Here is a 17,648-nt window from a genome sequence, read left to right as displayed (position 1 = left end):
AAACTGCTTCTTGCAGCTGGATAAATATCTAATCCCTCACATAGAGGACTTGTATGCAAAACTGGAGTCGGGGTTGGGGGGGGGAGCTGAACTTCATGAGGCTGGACATGAGCCATGTGTACCTGAAATTGTGACCAGATGAGGAGTGGAGTTGAAGTAACAGCTTCCATTGTAACACAAGAAGTCACCAATGTCTTGGTGTTGTAATGTAAGCTTACACCGACACACAAATATACAATTAGGAGCAGCAGTAGGTTATTTGGCCCCTTGAGAGTGCCCCATCCTATGATAAGATAATGGCTGAATGGTTGTGGCCTTGATTTCACCTTCCTCCTATCCCTCCCAACACCCCTTTGAATCCCTTGTGTGCTATGAATTTACTTACCTCTGCCTTCAAAATATTCCTCCACCTCTCTCTGAAAAAGAGAGAGTTCCACAATCTCATAACCCTCTGAGAGAACAAAAATCTCCTCATTTCTTTTTTCAAAAGAAGACTCCTTTATTTTTAAATGGTGTCCCCTAGTTCTAATCTCACCTGTAATGGGAAGCATCCTTTCAATATCTACCCAGTCAAGTCCCTTCTGGATCTTCTGTCAAACAAGTCCAGAATGTTGCCATCATGAGTATGGATGTCAAGGTAGAATTGCCCCAGTCCTACGGAGAAACCTTGGACATTAATGTATTCCATCGGTTGTCTGATGTGATTCTTCTGACTGGTAATCTTGTTAGAAGTAGGTGAACAACATAATTAGTTATTCACCAGATAACAACTGGTTGTCAATTGTGACAAACTGAAAGTTGGATTAGAGAGAGGCAGGTGAGATGTGTGTGTGCAGTGGTGCATGAATTGAGGAGAGACACATCTGGGATTTTTACAGCATGGGGACCACCTCGAGTGAAATCACCCCAGACTGCATACCGTAGACACATGCGGGGTCAGGACTAAGAAATGGTCTTGATACCTGCAAATACATAGTCAAGCATAAGCTTCCTTTCATAGTGTGTTAAGACATTGCAGGATGTCATAGCAGTTCTTCAAACTGTCCCACACATTAATCAGACGGTTGAGGTGAGGCTAGTGGCAGTGACATTGTGGAGCATGATCCTGCTGTGCTGTCTCAGAATTTATCCTCCCACTATTGGCACTCCACCAGTTCCCTTGCTGTTGGTCAACCAGTCCAGTCTGTTATCAATGCTGGTGAGATAGTGCAGTCCATGCCTGGGTCTTTTGGAGCCAGAGTTTTTCAAGTTCATCCTCCTGCACTGCAAGTCAGCAGCTCACCATCAGGCACTGGGATAGAACTGCACAGCAACATGATGACAAGCAAAGGTGAAAGGAAGATGCACCCTAGGTGAACATGATAAATCATGCTAGCAAAAGTACTATATGCTTTGATTCTAAATTATGTTTGGAGTTTGGTTTTATGTGGTTTGTTACTATTGTATTGTGGCCAGTTGTGATGGTGGGTAGAAGTGGGGAGGTGAGGTATGGGTCTCAGTGAAATGGGGGTTGTAGTGTTGTTACTGAATCGCAGTTTGACAAGTTGTTCATAAAAATCTAGTTTGGCCCCTGGATGACATTAAAAAAACTGTCAGATCTTGATATATGATACAAATAATCGTATCAGGCTTGGAATGTGCTTTAATATATACCATTTTTAGAGCTAATATTACTTTATTTGCACATCCATAAATCACATCCCTTTTAATATGAATATTCCACAGTGTTGTAGGTGGGCTCATAAATACCTCAGCAATTTAGTGCCGAATACACCATGCATTACGGTGGAAGCAAAGTTTAATAAAAATTGACCTCCCTCATCTGATGCTGCTGAAATTTTTATCATGGAGAAATAAGGCTTCAGTACCCGAAAGACAGTAATGACCATCACTGGCACCGCTAGTGCAATATAGATGACAGATTGACTTTCGCTTGACGCTTGAAAAGAAACTAAAATAGTGACTGCTGGCTGTGTACATTGCCAGCGTAGTACCAGACCAAAAAGACATCAGTTTTAATTGCTGATCTGTGCTGAACTGATCTCGGGAGTGCTGCACTTTACCCCAATGCTACTATGGGACTACCGAGTGAAAATACCAGCTGATCCTGTTACTGGTCATTCTCCAATAATAAAAACATGGAAATTCTGTGATTAAGTTTAATTCTCAGCAACGTCAAATCCCATTCCCACAAACCTAGTCCCAGTACTCCTTCTATTGGGAGCTATGGCCTAGTAGTACTATCACTGGGCTGTTAATCCAGAGACCCACATAATGTTCTGGGAACCTGGGTTCGAATCCTACCATGGCAAATAGTGGAATGTGAAATCAATCAATTAAAAATAATCTGTAGTTAGGAGTCTGATGATGACCATGAATCCGCTGTCGATTGTCAGGGGAAAAACCCATTTGATTCATGAATGTCCTTTAGGGAAGGAAACTGGCATCTCCAGACCCCAGCAATGTGGTTGACTCTTAACTGCAATAAAGGCTGGTTTAGCCAGTGATGATATCATCCCCTGAATCAATAAGAAAAAAATTACAGTGCCATCCCTAGCTGCTCCAACCCTTACTGTCAGAGACAAATTCAAAATCCTAATTGAGAAGTAAGGTCATCTGATTCTCTGTTGTGCTCTAAAATGAATGATTATGTTGGCAGTTAATTGCTTCATGATAAGTGGGGAAATCGCATCCAATTATAAGCACACACTCTGTAAAGTACACATTGATAAGTTATCTTCAAGAATCACAGTTATTCCTAAATTAGATTTCTTTAGTAATTAAGAAACAGAAAAACCACTTTAATTAATACTTCTGTATTGTTGAAAACTAGCAAAGCTGGAAATCACAGGGCTTTGGGCAGCATCCTTGGAGAGGGAGTAAGCTAATGTCTTGAATCTAGACGACTCTTCAGAGCTGATGTGAAGCTGACTTCACATTTGGTAATATGAAGAGTCATCTAGACTGAAACATTAGCTTGCTCTCTCTCCACGGATGCTGCCTGACCCGGTGCGATTTCCAACTTTGTTTGTTTTCAGTACAACTTCCAGGATTTGCAGTAATTTCCTCCTACCTGCTATATTAATTGTATGACACGGTCCATCTGGAAACACAGGCCGTATGGGAATAGATGGTGATGGTGACACTAATCATTAAAGGAAAACATGTAAGTTTCATTATTTACCACAGACAATATCGAATTCCTCCAGTGCAGAAGCAGGCCATTCAGCCCATGGAGTCCATACCAATGCTCCCAAGAACATCTCATCCAGACCCCACGCCACCCTATCCCTGCAACCCTGCATTTTCTGTGCCTAATCCACCCAACATACATATCCCTGGACACTATGCGTAGTTTAGCATTTTCAATCCACCTAATCTGTGCATCTTTGGACTGTGGGTGGAAACTGAAGCACCCAGAGGTAACCCACACAGGCACAGGGAGAACGTGCAAACTCCACACAGACAGTCACCTTAGGGTGGAATCAAACCCATGTCCCTAGCGCAGTGAGGCAGTAGTGCTAACCACTGAGCCACCATGCCACCCATGTTCACCACTGAAATAAAATAAAAAACTGCTGAAGATCTGAAACAAAAAAAGAAAGTCCTAGAGAAACTCAGCAGATCTGGCAGCATTTGTGAGGAGAAAGCAGAATACAGTGATCATTCTTCAGGACTAATATTAGCGAGGAAAAGGTGATATTTATGCAAATGACCTAAATTGAAATGCAGACTGAGTGACTGCTTAATGGAACAGCTCAATTAAATCCATAAAATTCACACCTAGCTTCCAGTTGCCTGCCACTTCAATGTTTCCAGGCCAACATTTCTGTCTCAGACCTGCTGCAATGCTCCAGCAAGGCTTAGTGCAAGCTGGAAGAACAGCATTTTATTTTCTGCCTGGGGACTCTGCATCCTTCAGGACTTCATATTGAGTCCAATAATTTTAGAGCCTGAACACCTCCTTCCATGCCCTTTATCTGCCCCACAGCCCAGGCCCTGTCATAACAGGGAGGTGATGGCCTAGTGGTATGATCACTAGGCCTATTAATCCGGAGACCAAAATAATGTTCTGGAAACACGGTTCAAATCCTACGATGGTGGAATTTGAATTCAATTTAAAAAAAAACTGGGATTAATGATGACCATGAAACCATTACTGATTGTTGTAAAAGCCCACCTGGTTCACTCATGTCCTTTAGGGAAGGAAACAGCCAGACTGCATGTGACTCCAGACCCACAGCAATGTGGTTGACTCTCAACTGTCCTCTGGGCAATTAGAGACGGGCAATAAATACTAGCCTAGCCAGAGACATCTACATCCCATGAATAGATTAATAAAAGCTGACATGGATTGTTTTAAACACAGCCAGCACATTTTCCCTGATGCATTGTCCCCATTATCAGCTCTTCTTCATTCCTGCTTTACTACCAAACATCCCCATTTTTCTTTCTCTCTCTCTGAACTCTGAATCTATCGACCTGCTCACTCTCTTTCTCCCCGCAACCCATCGCCCAACCCGCACCCTTTTCTTAGCTCCTATCAGTTGTGACGAAATGTCACTGGACTCGATACTCCTCCTGCTCTCCACAGATGCCACCAGACCTGCTTTGTTTCTCTAGTAATTTCTGTTTATGTTCGCCAGTGAAATGGATATAGTGGATATTATGGCGTTGCCTTCCTTGAGGATTAGGGGAACAAATTATCAAGGAGAACGAAAAGTAGGATCAAAGAAAAAGTGCTTAATAGGATTAGTATAGGTTCGACTAGGTTTTTAATAATCTAACTTTTCTAACTATTTACTCAACTGTAGTGGGTCAATCAAAATTCTTCAATTTCAATGGATATCTCAGAGAGTTCGAAGTGCAAGGGAATGCCCAGTGGAATATTCAATTTCCAGGGCAGTTCCTTCCAAGTCTGTTACAGTAGGGATTTGACAGGATCCCCATGTCCAACTCCCTTCTACACTTTAGAAACAATTGCCTGCCCATCGGAAAACCCAGTCCTATTCTGAATGAATGAAACATCAGAAATCATTTATGGCACTTCTCCTTCACTGTCACATCATAGACATTAATTTTCAAAGACTCTTCATTCTTCAATTAATTTCTTTTTTGCAGCCCAGCAACTCTTTAAGTCATGACCCTTTACAATGAAAAACAATTTGATTTTCTTTAAACAGCAACCGTTATATATTCTTACACAGTGAATAAAATGCAATACAAATTGATTCAAAACAATACAAAAGTCTCTGCAATGGTAAATCATCCCAGTCTGAATGAAAGTGAAGTAATTAGGCTTTACCTGCTGGTGGTTCTGTCACTTCCATCTTTAAAATTTCTTGTATATTTTGGATTGTTTTCGTTAAATTTACTGCTAAGTTTGTAAAACCAACAAATTTATCCCTCTTGATAACAAACGGAGAATGTCCGAGATAAGCAACTTTTTGGAGTTCATTTAAGTCTGAACTCTTAACGCCAATGGAAATAACTATCACTCCATCATTTCTTAAAGAAGCAGCATAAATTTCAACATCATCATTTGATAGTGCAGATGTAATTAATATTGCAATCTGGGGGATTCCTTGATTTAATCGACTTCCAGCAGCAGCTGTGAAGTAAGTATTACGCAGAAAATTCAAAGCCAGGCCTGTTTTTAGTGAGGTTCCACCTCTATAGTGGAACTTCTTCTTTAGGTAATTCACTATGTCCTTCTTAGTTCTCAATGTATTGAAAGTAAACTCCACTTTTGCATTATGACTGTACTGAGCAAGACCAATCCTGTATGCATCCTTTCCTATGTTCAGCCTTGCGACAGTTTTCAAAATAAGAGCCCGTGTCTGTTTAAATGCCTGAGGTCCCATGTTTTGAGATCCATCGACCAGAAATGCAACATCAGCGAAAGTTTCAGCATGAACTGCGAATTTAGAAAAGAAAAGATAATGTTATAAACGAAACCAAAACACTTAAGTATCACCTCCAGTCTCGCTGAGTCTCATCAATCTTCAAATTCACATTTATCAGGCACAAAATTCTATGATTTCATTCCTTGTAAGCTACACTGAAGTTTACAGCATGCTAACTCCCTTGATCTCAAATCCTCAATTAGACAGAATTTCAAAAACTGAGAGAGATGTCATTAATATTTTAATTGAATGCTGAGGCTGTAAATATATGGTAATTAGAAGAGAGCATTCTGGATGAAGAAACAGAGCTGGTAATTAACATGGGCTTTGTCACAATCTAGGAACATAGGAGCATAAGAGCCAGGAGCAAAAGTAGGCCATTCAGCCATTTGAACCTGCTCCATGGTTGATTTGGTTTTGGTCATAACTCCACTTTCCTAACTGTCCTGTAACCCTTGACTCACTCATCCATCAAAAATTTTACTAATTCAGTCTTGAATAAATCAAATACCCCAGCCTCCACTGCTTTCTGAGGAGATGGTAGTGCAGTGGTAATGTCACCAGACTATTAATCCAGAGGCTAATGCTTTGGCCTCAGGTTCACAACCATGGCAGCTAGTGGGATTTGAATTCAATTAATAATACTGGAATTGAAATTGTCCCATGGATGGTGACCATGAAGCTATCATCAATTGTTGTGAAACTTCCTCTAGTTCACTAATGCACTTCAGGAAAGTACATTGGCTGTCCTTTGGCACTCTGGCCTACATGTGACATCAAACCACAGTTGTGAAATTAACTCTTAACAGCCTCTGAAATGGCTGGGCAAGCCATTCAGTTTAAGTGCAATTCAGGGTGGGCAACATTCAACACTGCCATGTTTCCTACGTGTAAAAAAATTAAGAAATGAGAATTCCACATACTAACAAACCTCTGAAAGAAAGGGAAAATCTATGTTAAAAGGGACAGCTGTTTTACCTATACTGTATTCCCTATTTCTGATCTCCTCCACAAGAGGAAATATCTTCTCCGTGTCCACCGCATCAAGCCTTTTCAGGATCTCATATGTTTCAGTAAGATCACCTGTTATTCTTCTAAACTTCAGTTCAAATTGTAATAATGTGAGGACTACACTCATGTGAATGAACAAATCTATCCTCTATTGAACATAACAATATATATGTGTACTTTGAGCATAGAATGGTAAAAAAGGACATTTTATCTTTAGCCTTACAGTCTCGGGTTCTATTTATGTTATCTCATAACCCTTCCAGAATTTAAGGACAAAATCAGAAGTCACACAACACCAGGTTATAGTCCGAGATAGTAAGAACTGCCAATAGTGGAGTCAGAGATAACGCAGTGTGGAGCTGAAGGAACACAGCAGGTCAGGCAGCATTAGAGGAGCAGGAAAGTTGATGTTTCTTCAGAAATGAGGTCCCAACCTGAACAACAAGGTGCAGGGCTGGATGAACACAGCAGGCCAAGCAGCATCGTAGGAGCAGAGAGGCTGACGTTTCGGGCCTAGACCCTTCATCAGAAAAGGGGGAGGGGAAGGGGGTTTTGAAATAAATAGGGAGAGAGTGGGAGGCGGATAGAAGAGGGATAGAGGAGAGGATAGGTGGAGAGGAAACAAACAGGTCGAAGAGGCGGGGATGGAGCCAGTAAAGGTGAGTGTAGGTAGGGAGTTAGGAAGGGGATAGGTCTTGCCCCCTTGACCTGTCCGTCCTCCCTGGACTGACCTATCCCCTTCCTAACTCCCTACCTACACTCACCTTTACTGGCTCCATCCCCGCCTCTTCGACCTGTTTGTTTCCTCTCCACCTATCCTCTCCTCTATCCCTCTTCTATCCGCCTCCCACTCTCTCCCTATTTATTTCAAAACCCCCTTCCCCTCCCCCTTTTCTGATGAAGGGTCTAGGCCCGAAACGTCAGCCTCTCTGCTCCTATGATGCTGCTGGCCTGCTGTGTTTATCCAGCCCTGCACCTTGTTGTCTCGGATTCTCCAGCATCTGCAGTTCCTACTATCTCCCAACCTGAACCGTCAACTTTCCTGCTCCTCTGATGTTGCCTGGCCTGCTGTGCTCCTCCATCTCCGCACTGTGTTAAACCAAGTTATAGCCCAACAGGTTTATTTGAAATCACAAGCTTTCGAAGCACTGCTCCTTCATCAGGTGAAGCGGTCCTAAAACTTATGATTTCAAATAAACCTGTTGGACTATTACCTGATGTCATGTGACTTCTGACTTTATCCACCCCAGTCGAACACCGCCACCTCCACATCATGGCTAGAATTTAAGGAGTTATGGAAGATTATGACCAATGCCTCTGCTAACTCAGAAAACACTGGGAATCAGCCTTTCTACTCCTCATCCTTCTGCTACTCAGTACATTATGCTTTTTTGAAATTTGAAATAGTCTACTCCAGTTAATTCAACACTTTTTCTTGACCAAAACATTTAAAATAACATTTGATTTAAGCAACTATATAAAATGGCACCATAACCTCTTTATGGGCAACACAAATTAGAATTAAGCAACTTTAAATGAACAATAGTACACCATGTGAACTCTTTTGAAACAGAATCACATTCTTATTGCCATTTTTATGTGACATTTTATTAAATGAAGCTTGGATGTCCCCATACTTTAGACAGACTGACTGCAAGATCCAAATTCCCATCTCAAAAGTTGGCTGAGTTTGCAGGGAAAAGAAAAATTGGCTGCCCTAGAATGCTTTGATGAGAGCAAGCAGTATGCGTAACATTTTAGATACTTTGTTAATCAGGCAGAGGATGAATAAATTGTCATTGGGTGAGTACAAAACTATACAGAATACCAAAACAGACCTAATTTCCATCAGAACAAAATGAAAAGCTTTTGATATGAAATACATAAGAATGGTCACAATTCAGAACGTCAGGGCAATTCTCTGGAGTATTTCTTTAACCTCGTAGGAGATACCCTTTGAAATATAGGATGGATACATAGGACATCAAGCATTCTCATTACCACAATCAAATGTTCCTCTGGATTTAATGGTTTTCATAATTGAATGCATAACTCAAAAGAAGCACCGCTACAATTTTGTTTTAATTCAAATATCAGACTTAAGAAAACTTGAGAAAACTTTGCTTAGTGTAGCTCAAAATATTTAAGTACCATTTTGCTGAGTGCTGGTAAGATACAAATACATTGCCAGAAGAAATGAGGTCACTGTTGTTTCGAACAGCCCCATGCTGGCAATAGTTCCAACTGCTTTCCCTGTGAAAAATATAAAGAAAAAAAGTTATATAGCTCACAATTTCTTTTTGTACTGTTATAGTTACATATATGAATATACGACTTAGAAACAGAAATAGGCCACTTGGCCCCTCAAGTCTGCTCCACCATTCAAGAAGATCATGGCTGATTTGATTGATCCACATTCCCAACAACTTCTGACAACTTTTCACTCCCCTTGCTGATCAAAAATCTATGCTTTAACAATAATGAAAGACTTTTCTTCCAGCTCCTTTTCAGAAAGAGTTCCAAAGACACTGTGAACAAAAAGATCTCTTCATCTTTGTTTAAAATGAGAAATTCCTTACGTTGAAACAGCCAGCCCAAGTATGAAATTCTCCCATAAGAGAAAACATCATTTCCATATCTACCCTGTCAAGTTTCCTCATGATCCTCATGTTTCAACCAAGTCCCTTCTTATACTTCAAAACTCCAAGGGATACAAGCTGAGCCTGGCCAATCATTCCTTATAAAACAATCACTCATTTCAGGTAGTAGTCTAGTAAACTTTGTCTGAACAGTTTCCAGCATATTTACATCCTTTCTTAAATAAGGCGACCAATACTGCACTTAATACACCAAATGTAACCTCACCAGTGCCCTATACAACTGAGGCAAATCCTCCCAACAATTATATCCAATTCACTGCATAATAAGCAATAACATTCTATTAGATTTCCTAATTCTTTGCTGTAACTAACCTTTTGTAATTCATACACTCGGACACCCAGATCCCTCTGCATCAGAAAGCTCTGTAATCTCTCAGCATTTGAATAACATGCTTCTTTCTTTTTCTTATTTTTGAAATGTACAAATTCACATTTTCTCACATTATGCTACATTTTCCAGATCTTTGTCAATTAATTTTATCTATACCTCTCCATTATGTCCGTTTCACAACTTACTTTTATATGGATCTTCTTGTCAGTAGAAAATTTAGTACCTGTACTTCAGTCCCTTCATCCAAGTCATCTATATAAATGTGAAAAATGTTGAGATCCCAGCAATGATCCCTATAACACATCACATGTTAGCTAACAAATCTTGTAACTATGTCAATATGCTGCACTCCGCACCATAAGCTTTTGTTTTCTGTTCTGTTTCTTTTCTGCTTCTTTCCATAATTTTTGGTGGCACCTTATCAAATGTAGTACTTTCAATGGTTCTTCTATATCTATAGAACATGTGCTTCCTCAAAGAACTCCAATTAACCAGTTAAGCATTGTTTTCCTTTCATAAAATCATATTGACTCTGCCTGATTAACTTGAATGTTTCTGGATGCCCCGTTATAACAATTTTATAATAACATCTAACATCTTTCCTCTGGCATACACTAATCTAACTGAACTTAGTTTTCTGCTTCCTGTCTTCTACCCTTTTGAAATAAATGAGTTACATTTACTATTATCCGCTCAAATAGAACCTTCCCCAAATCAAAGGAATTTTGGAAAATTAAAACCAATTCATCTACTATCTGATTAGCAACTTCTTTTAAGACCCGAGGGTGATGGTAATCAAGAGCCAGGAACTCAATGACCTGCAGCTCCAACAATTTGCTGAGAATCACTTCTCTGGTAATTGTAATTTAATTGTAATTTTCTTGAGTTCCTCTCTCCCTCCTACTTACTGATCTATAGCTATTTCTGGGATGTTATCTCTAGTGAAGACCAATACAAAATGCCAGTTCAATTTATCTGCCATCTCATTATCTTCTATTATTAATTCCTCAGGACTAATATTCACTTTGCTAACTCTTTTCCTTTTCAACTATCGGAGGCTCAGTGGTGAGCACTGCTGCCTCACAGCACCAGGGACCTGGGTTAAATTCCATCTTTGAGTGACTGTCTGTGTGGCATTTGCGTATTCTACCCATGTCTGTGTTGGGTTTCCTCCCACAGCCCAAAGATGTGCAGGGTTAGATGGATTGACCGTGTTGAATTGTGTACAAGGATATGTAGGTTTGGTGAGTTAGCCATGGTAAATGTGGGATTACAGTGATAGGGTAGGGAGCGGGGTCTGTGTGGGATGCTCTGAGGGTCAGGGGGACTTGATAGACTGAATAGCCTGCTTCCATGATGAAGGGATTCTATGATCAAATTCTAACTAACTATCTGTTTTTTCATATTTCTAGATATCTTTCTGCTTTAATTTTCCTGTAATTTGTCCTCTATTTGTTTTTTCTCCATATTAATCTTTTAGTTAATATTTGCTTTTTTTAAATACTCTGTCCCTTCACACTTTCCTACCACCCTGTCCATCCGAAATGTCCTATATGTTTCAATATTCGGGTCCTAATCTGTGTCATCCGACAGCCACATCTCTGTAATAGCTTTAAGATTGCACTTATTTATTTCTATTTGTGCCATCACTTGTTTTATTTCAAATGCACTGTGCATTGAGATACAGAGTATGATTCAAGTACATAAAACCACACATTCCTGAAATACAGAATGAGTTGTTTTAAGTATAATCCTGTTTATTTTAAAACAGCAATTACATTGTTTAAAAGAAGTGCACAATATTTTGCTGTTAGATTGCAGTTAACCCGCCATATACCAACAAATATAAGAATTAAATTAAAAACCTGTGATGTGAGTTTAAAATATGTTGATACTCTGAATCAGGGATTCTCAAACCCCCAGTGTGGGTTGGGGTGTCGGGTCTTATGGATTCCAGATGAACAATAGCTGTTGTGGAGCTCTAACTGAATTCCAACAGCTGCAAGTCCCCTTTAAATCCTAGGATTAAAATGGGACTAGGGATAGAGGTGACAGGTCATTTTAATTCTGAGCCTCATTTCTGTGTACTGAACCAGATGACCGTTATCAAGGCTTTTAGGATAAGTGTTTGGAGATGCAGCTGATCATGAATAAAGGAAACCTGGGGCCCTGGTTTTCCTCACAGGGACTAGGGGTATACTTCTGCTCCTTTTAACCCCAAAACAAAATCATTTTGTTTTAGGTATCCCCAGCCCTTTGGCTTTATTCTTGGCCTGCATTCCCTTTGCAATTAGTGCTCCCATGGAGGTAAGCCTCAAATATGATTGTCAGTTGTTCAAATAGGTTTGGGGTCTGACTGACAGCATTAGAAATATTATTTGAACTTTAAATAAATTCTCAATTTCCTGGTGTGGGAGATCCTCTTCTTGGACAGTTGCAAAGATATTCTGGTGTTATCTAAATGTAACATACATGGGATACTTAAATTCTGTTTACTTGAACATCACTGGTGAATTTATGTACAGCTAAACTGTCATATATGTAGTAAATATAACATTTACACACAGTTTGTACCTTGAATACTGCTGTGAAAAAAGCCTGTAGGCCTGTGATTACATCCAAGTATTTGTCTAATTTACATGTTCATCTCTTAGGGAACATTGCTCCAAAAGCAGTAACACTACATCTCTATTTTTCCAAAGATTACTCTTGTATGCTACACATCAAAACACAAATGTTATGGACTGGATACTTAGATAGGGATTATAACATTTATAAATAGAGAAGTCCAAGAGTCCATATATTGATTTGGCAGTTTGACAACTTTTGAGATCTTGATATAGTGCAGCCATCTGGATATGTGGATTTTGTTCTTGGCTGTTCTTAGTCCGCAGTCATTAGTATGTTGATTGTTGTGTCTATGGTCCATCAAACTTGGTGTCTGGGTTTGTCTTCCTATTCGAAATGCTCAATTGGCATATTTAACAAGGGAGCAGTTTAGAATTCAGCAAAGACAGAACGAGGGGTTGATTAACAAAGCGAAAATAGAGTACGAAAGTAAGCTTGCAGGGAACATAAACACTGATGCTAAGTTTCTATAGGTATGTGAAGAGAAAGAGATTTGTACAGACAAGTGTAAGTCCCCTACAGACAGAAATGGGCTAATGTATAATAGGGGACAAAGAAATGGCTGAGGAACTGAATACATACTTTGGTTTTGTCTTCACAAAAGAGGACACAAATCAGATACCAGAATTGTTGGAGGATGCAACATTTAGTGAGAGGGAAGAATTGAGTGAGATCAATATTAGTAGAGAAATGGTGCTGGGAAAATAGTTGGGATTGAAGGCCAATAAATCCCTAGGGCCTGATAATCTATAAAAACCGAAAGAACTGCAGATTCTGAAAATCAGGAACAAAAACAAAGTTGCTGGAAAAGCTTGAAAAACAAGTTGCTAATAATCTATATCCCAGAGTGCTTGAAGAAGCAGGTCTAGAAATAGTGGATGAATTGATGGCCATCTTCCAGGATTGTATAGACTCTGGAACAGTCCCTGCAGATTGGAGGGAGGCTAATGTCACTCCAGTATTCAAAAAGGGAGGTAGAGAGAAGACAGGGGATTATAGACCGGTGAGCCTAACATCGGTAGTGGGGAAAATTCTCGAATCCATTGTCATGGATTTTATAGCAGAGCATTTAGAAAGCAGTAGCAGAATCAGACAGAGTCAGCATGGATTTTTGAAGGGGAAATCATGTTGACAAATCTGTTGGCATTCTACGAAGATGTAACTAGAAGAGTTGATAAGGGAGAGCCAGTCAATGTAGTATATTTGGACTTTTGAAAAGCATTTGGCAAAGTCCCACATGAGAGATTAATGTGCAAGATTAAAGTGCATGGGATTGAGGGAAGTGTATTGAGATGGATAGGAAACAGGGTGGCAGAGAGGAAACAAAGAGTGGGAATTATTCGGTTCTTTTCAAATTGGCAGACAGTAACAAGTGGGGTGCCACAGGCATCAGTGCTGTGATCCCAGCTATTCACAATATATATTAATGTATTGGGTGAGGGAACAAAATGTAACATCTCCAAGTTTGCAGATGATACCAAGTTGGGATGGAGGGTGAACTGTGACGAGGATGCAGAGGTCCTTCAGCATGATCTGGACAGGTTGGGTGAGTGGGCAAATCAATGGCTGATGTATAATTTGGATAAATGTGAGGTTATTCACTTTGGAAGCAAAAAAAAAGGGCAGATTACTACCTGAATGGCTGTAAATTGGGAGAGGAGTGTACAGTGAGACCTGGGTGTCTTTGTGCACCAGTCGCTGAAGGTAAACATGCAGGTGCAGCAAATGGTAAAGAAGGTAAATGGTATGTTAGCCTTCATTGTGAGACGTTTCAAGTACAGGAGCAGGATGTGTTGTTGCAGTTATACAGGGCTTTGGTGAGACCACACCTGGAATATTGTGTGCAGTTTTGGTCTCCTTTTCTGAGGAAGCATGCTCTTGCTCTCAAGGGAGTGCAGCGAAGGTTTACCGGGCTGATTCCAGGGATCGTGGGTCTGACGTATGAGAACAGATTGACTAGGTTGGGATTGTTTTCGCTAGAGTTCAGACGAATGAGGGGAGATCTCAGAGATTTATAAAATTCTAACAGACTGGACAGGATAGATGCAGAGAGGATGTTCCCTATGGTGGGTGTGTCCAGACCAGGGGTCACAGTTTGAGGATTTGGAGTAGACGATTTAGGATGGAGATAAGGAAACATTTCTTCACCCAGAGAGGGGTGAGCCTGTGGAATTCATTACCACAGGTAGTAGTTGATGCCAAAACATTGAATGTATTCAAGAGGTGCAAAGATATAGCACTTGGGGCAAATGGGATCAAAGGTTATGAGGAGAAAGCAAGATTAGGTTATTGAGTTGGACGGTCAGCCATGATCGTGATGATTATGCGGATGCTCGAAGGGCCGAATGGCCTCCTCTTGCTCCTATCTTCTATGTTTCTATTTGCCTATCATGGCTTCTAGTCTTCCTCAGTGTTGTTACATACATTGCTTTGATTTCATTTAAAGTGCCTTACGTGTGTTTGGGGTGGTTTCACACAGGCATGCTGGCCATGCACCAGCTTCATTCTGCCTTGCTCATTGACAAGTCTGTGCTCCATCTTGGAGAATTTGGACAGGTCATGGCAATGTCATTCTCACTTGCCGGATGTCTGCTGGCTTTAGGAACCCCATAACCAGAAGTGTAGCTTTGCGATGTAACATGACACCATGAAACTCCTCTTTCTTTGTCCTACCCTGGAGTGGATTGACTTAATGGTGCATGCCATTCACTTGATGAGATTGTTTGAGTTGGGATAAAATTTTTGAGTCTGTCACATGGTTCACGCCCCATTTGGCACACTTATCCCAGAATTGAAATAGCCTCATTGTATTGTTTGTGTACGAATGTAAGGAATTGTATGCAGTTAATTTAGTAGCTGTCTGCTGCATCATTGAGTCCCACAATTCTGATACACATCCTTCAGAATTTGGACTGGTAGGATATTTGCTGTAGCTCCAATGTCAATCTTGGTTTTGAGTATGTAAGTTATCAGTTTTCTCTGGGAAAATAATATTGATTTTGGTAGAAGTTTCTCATTGGTTGACTTCATCAACACAATGCAATACATTTGGAATGTAGAAAGCCTGTTCATCACCTGGTTAGAATTTGTTCAAATTTGGTTCTTGACTTGTCTGTATTGCTGTGAACTTTGCATATTCGCTTTTGACTATGTAGGTAATTACATTCATTGCTACTGTTGCCAGACTGCTGTGCCTGGCTTTTGTTTGGTTATGTTCTTTTGTAACCTCTGACTGCATCGTCGAAAGAAGATTTCTGATATAGGCAGACCAGTTTGGACCACACATGTTGCACAAATATTGGAATGTAGCACAGCTTCACAGTGGGTGAATGGCTTTGTATTTTCTGCCTTCTGCTAGCAGTGCATCAATGTTGTGACCTCACTTTTTTTTCAAATAGATTCTTTTGGAATGCTTCAATAACTGATTCAAGACGTCACCAACACTGGGCAACTTTTTCCGAGCTCTCTACGGCAGATTTTATTCTTCTATTTCATACAACCATTATCTTGCTTTTGTGCATCTCCTGTGCAGCCATAACCTTGTATGCTGTGTCTAAATATCCTATGTTCTGTATGTACTTGTATGTTATGATCTGCCTGTACTGCTCACAAAACAAAACTTTTCACTGTACTTAGGCACATGTGACAACAATAAATCAAATCAATTAAGTGTTGAGGCTGTCAACAACTCCATTATCTGTGCCACTAATTCACCTTCTGAAAAGTCACATTTTTTACCTTGTTATGGCATTAATTGAAAAATTAATCAATTGGTTACCAATCAATTGGCTTTTGCCTATATGACATCAATTCTAAGCAATGAATTCTAAAGTTGGCTCTTATATACAACTCGTCTCTCGGCTTCCATATCTTAACAGGATCTCTCTGGTCCTCTTCAGATAATCCTGAGGCATTAATATGGTGCAAAACCTCATTAGCAACAGCTATCAGTATTGTCACAGATTGTTTAACCAGCTCTGAGGCTGTTTGGTCCTTGAAGCATAGCAGCATCCTTTGTTTAAAAGATATGAACTTAGACAATAAATCTGTCGTTTTCCAGTTCCAGTCTTCTTCTGTCCTTTTGTCCTTTCACTTATATTTAACTTTGCGCACACCTCTGTACTTTCAGCGCTATACTTAGTATTCCTTCCTTCGTTTAGGCTTAATGTTTGTTTTACAGTTTAGGTATTCTGTTGGCTGTTCCTGAATGCAATTTTTTTTCTGTTATTTGAACTTTGGCATGTATTAGTTTAGTTCAGCACAACATTGATGCTTGTTAGGCATTCAGATTTGAAATAGCTTTTGAATAGGACGAAATTGAATCAGCGGCTGTCTAGGTGAACATAGCCAACTCAGAAATACTGTTTCTCCCTGTGGGAATATCTGGACTGCTGTTATGTTTACTTCCTGCTGCTCCCCTTGGCCTTTAAATTTGTAAAGCTGGTTTCATCTTTCGTGCACTTTCGAAAGAAAAATCATCCCAGTTGCACACAATATTCTTAAGTCTAAAAATTACAAAAACTAAGTATGGTGATTTCTTTTACTTCAAGATTTCTGGTGAGTTTATTTACAGCTAAACCAAACATGCAGTACAGAGTAATCTCCATATACAGCCTATGCCTATGCAATGCAGAGAACCTGGAGCCTGTGTCCATGTGACAACATTCAGGTACTTATCTTGTTTGTGCGTTGATCTCTTAAAGGGACAGCACTCCAAAACGTGATGATATAGACACAGCCAGTTAGTCTAAATGGCACATGATATAAGCTAGCCAATGAAGATCCAGTGACTAGGTTACTGCAAGCATTCAAATGCACAGCCTTTCTGATTTTCATAGCCATTTTAGAGTTTGGATTTTGTGTTAGAGGCATGTGGGTTTTCATCTATGTGTAAGAGGAGGTTCGATAATTAAATTTATCAGTCTTTTTGGAACCGTAATTTTAAATCATATGTTTCAGAGATCAAAAGTCTGGAGCCGTGGGAATTAATAATAAAGGGAGGCAATGGTCTATTGGAAGTGTCACTCAACTAATTCAGAGACTCAGGTAATGTTCTGGAGACTCAGGTTCAAATCCAGCCAAGGCTGCTGGTGGAATTTGATTTCAATAAAG

General features: G+C 40.0%; 1 pseudogene; it reads right to left on the bottom strand.

Moving 5' to 3' along the window:
- The window catches only part of LOC109910932, a 496,846-nt pseudogene that overhangs the window by 467,731 nt on the left and 11,467 nt on the right, over window positions 1–17,648 (bottom strand).

The sequence above is a fragment of the Rhincodon typus genome, chromosome 2, assembly GCF_021869965.1.
Source record: "Rhincodon typus isolate 14 chromosome 2, sRhiTyp1.1, whole genome shotgun sequence".
NCBI lineage: Eukaryota > Metazoa > Chordata > Chondrichthyes > Orectolobiformes > Rhincodontidae > Rhincodon > Rhincodon typus.
This window is presented reverse-complemented; position numbering and strand designations above follow the sequence as displayed.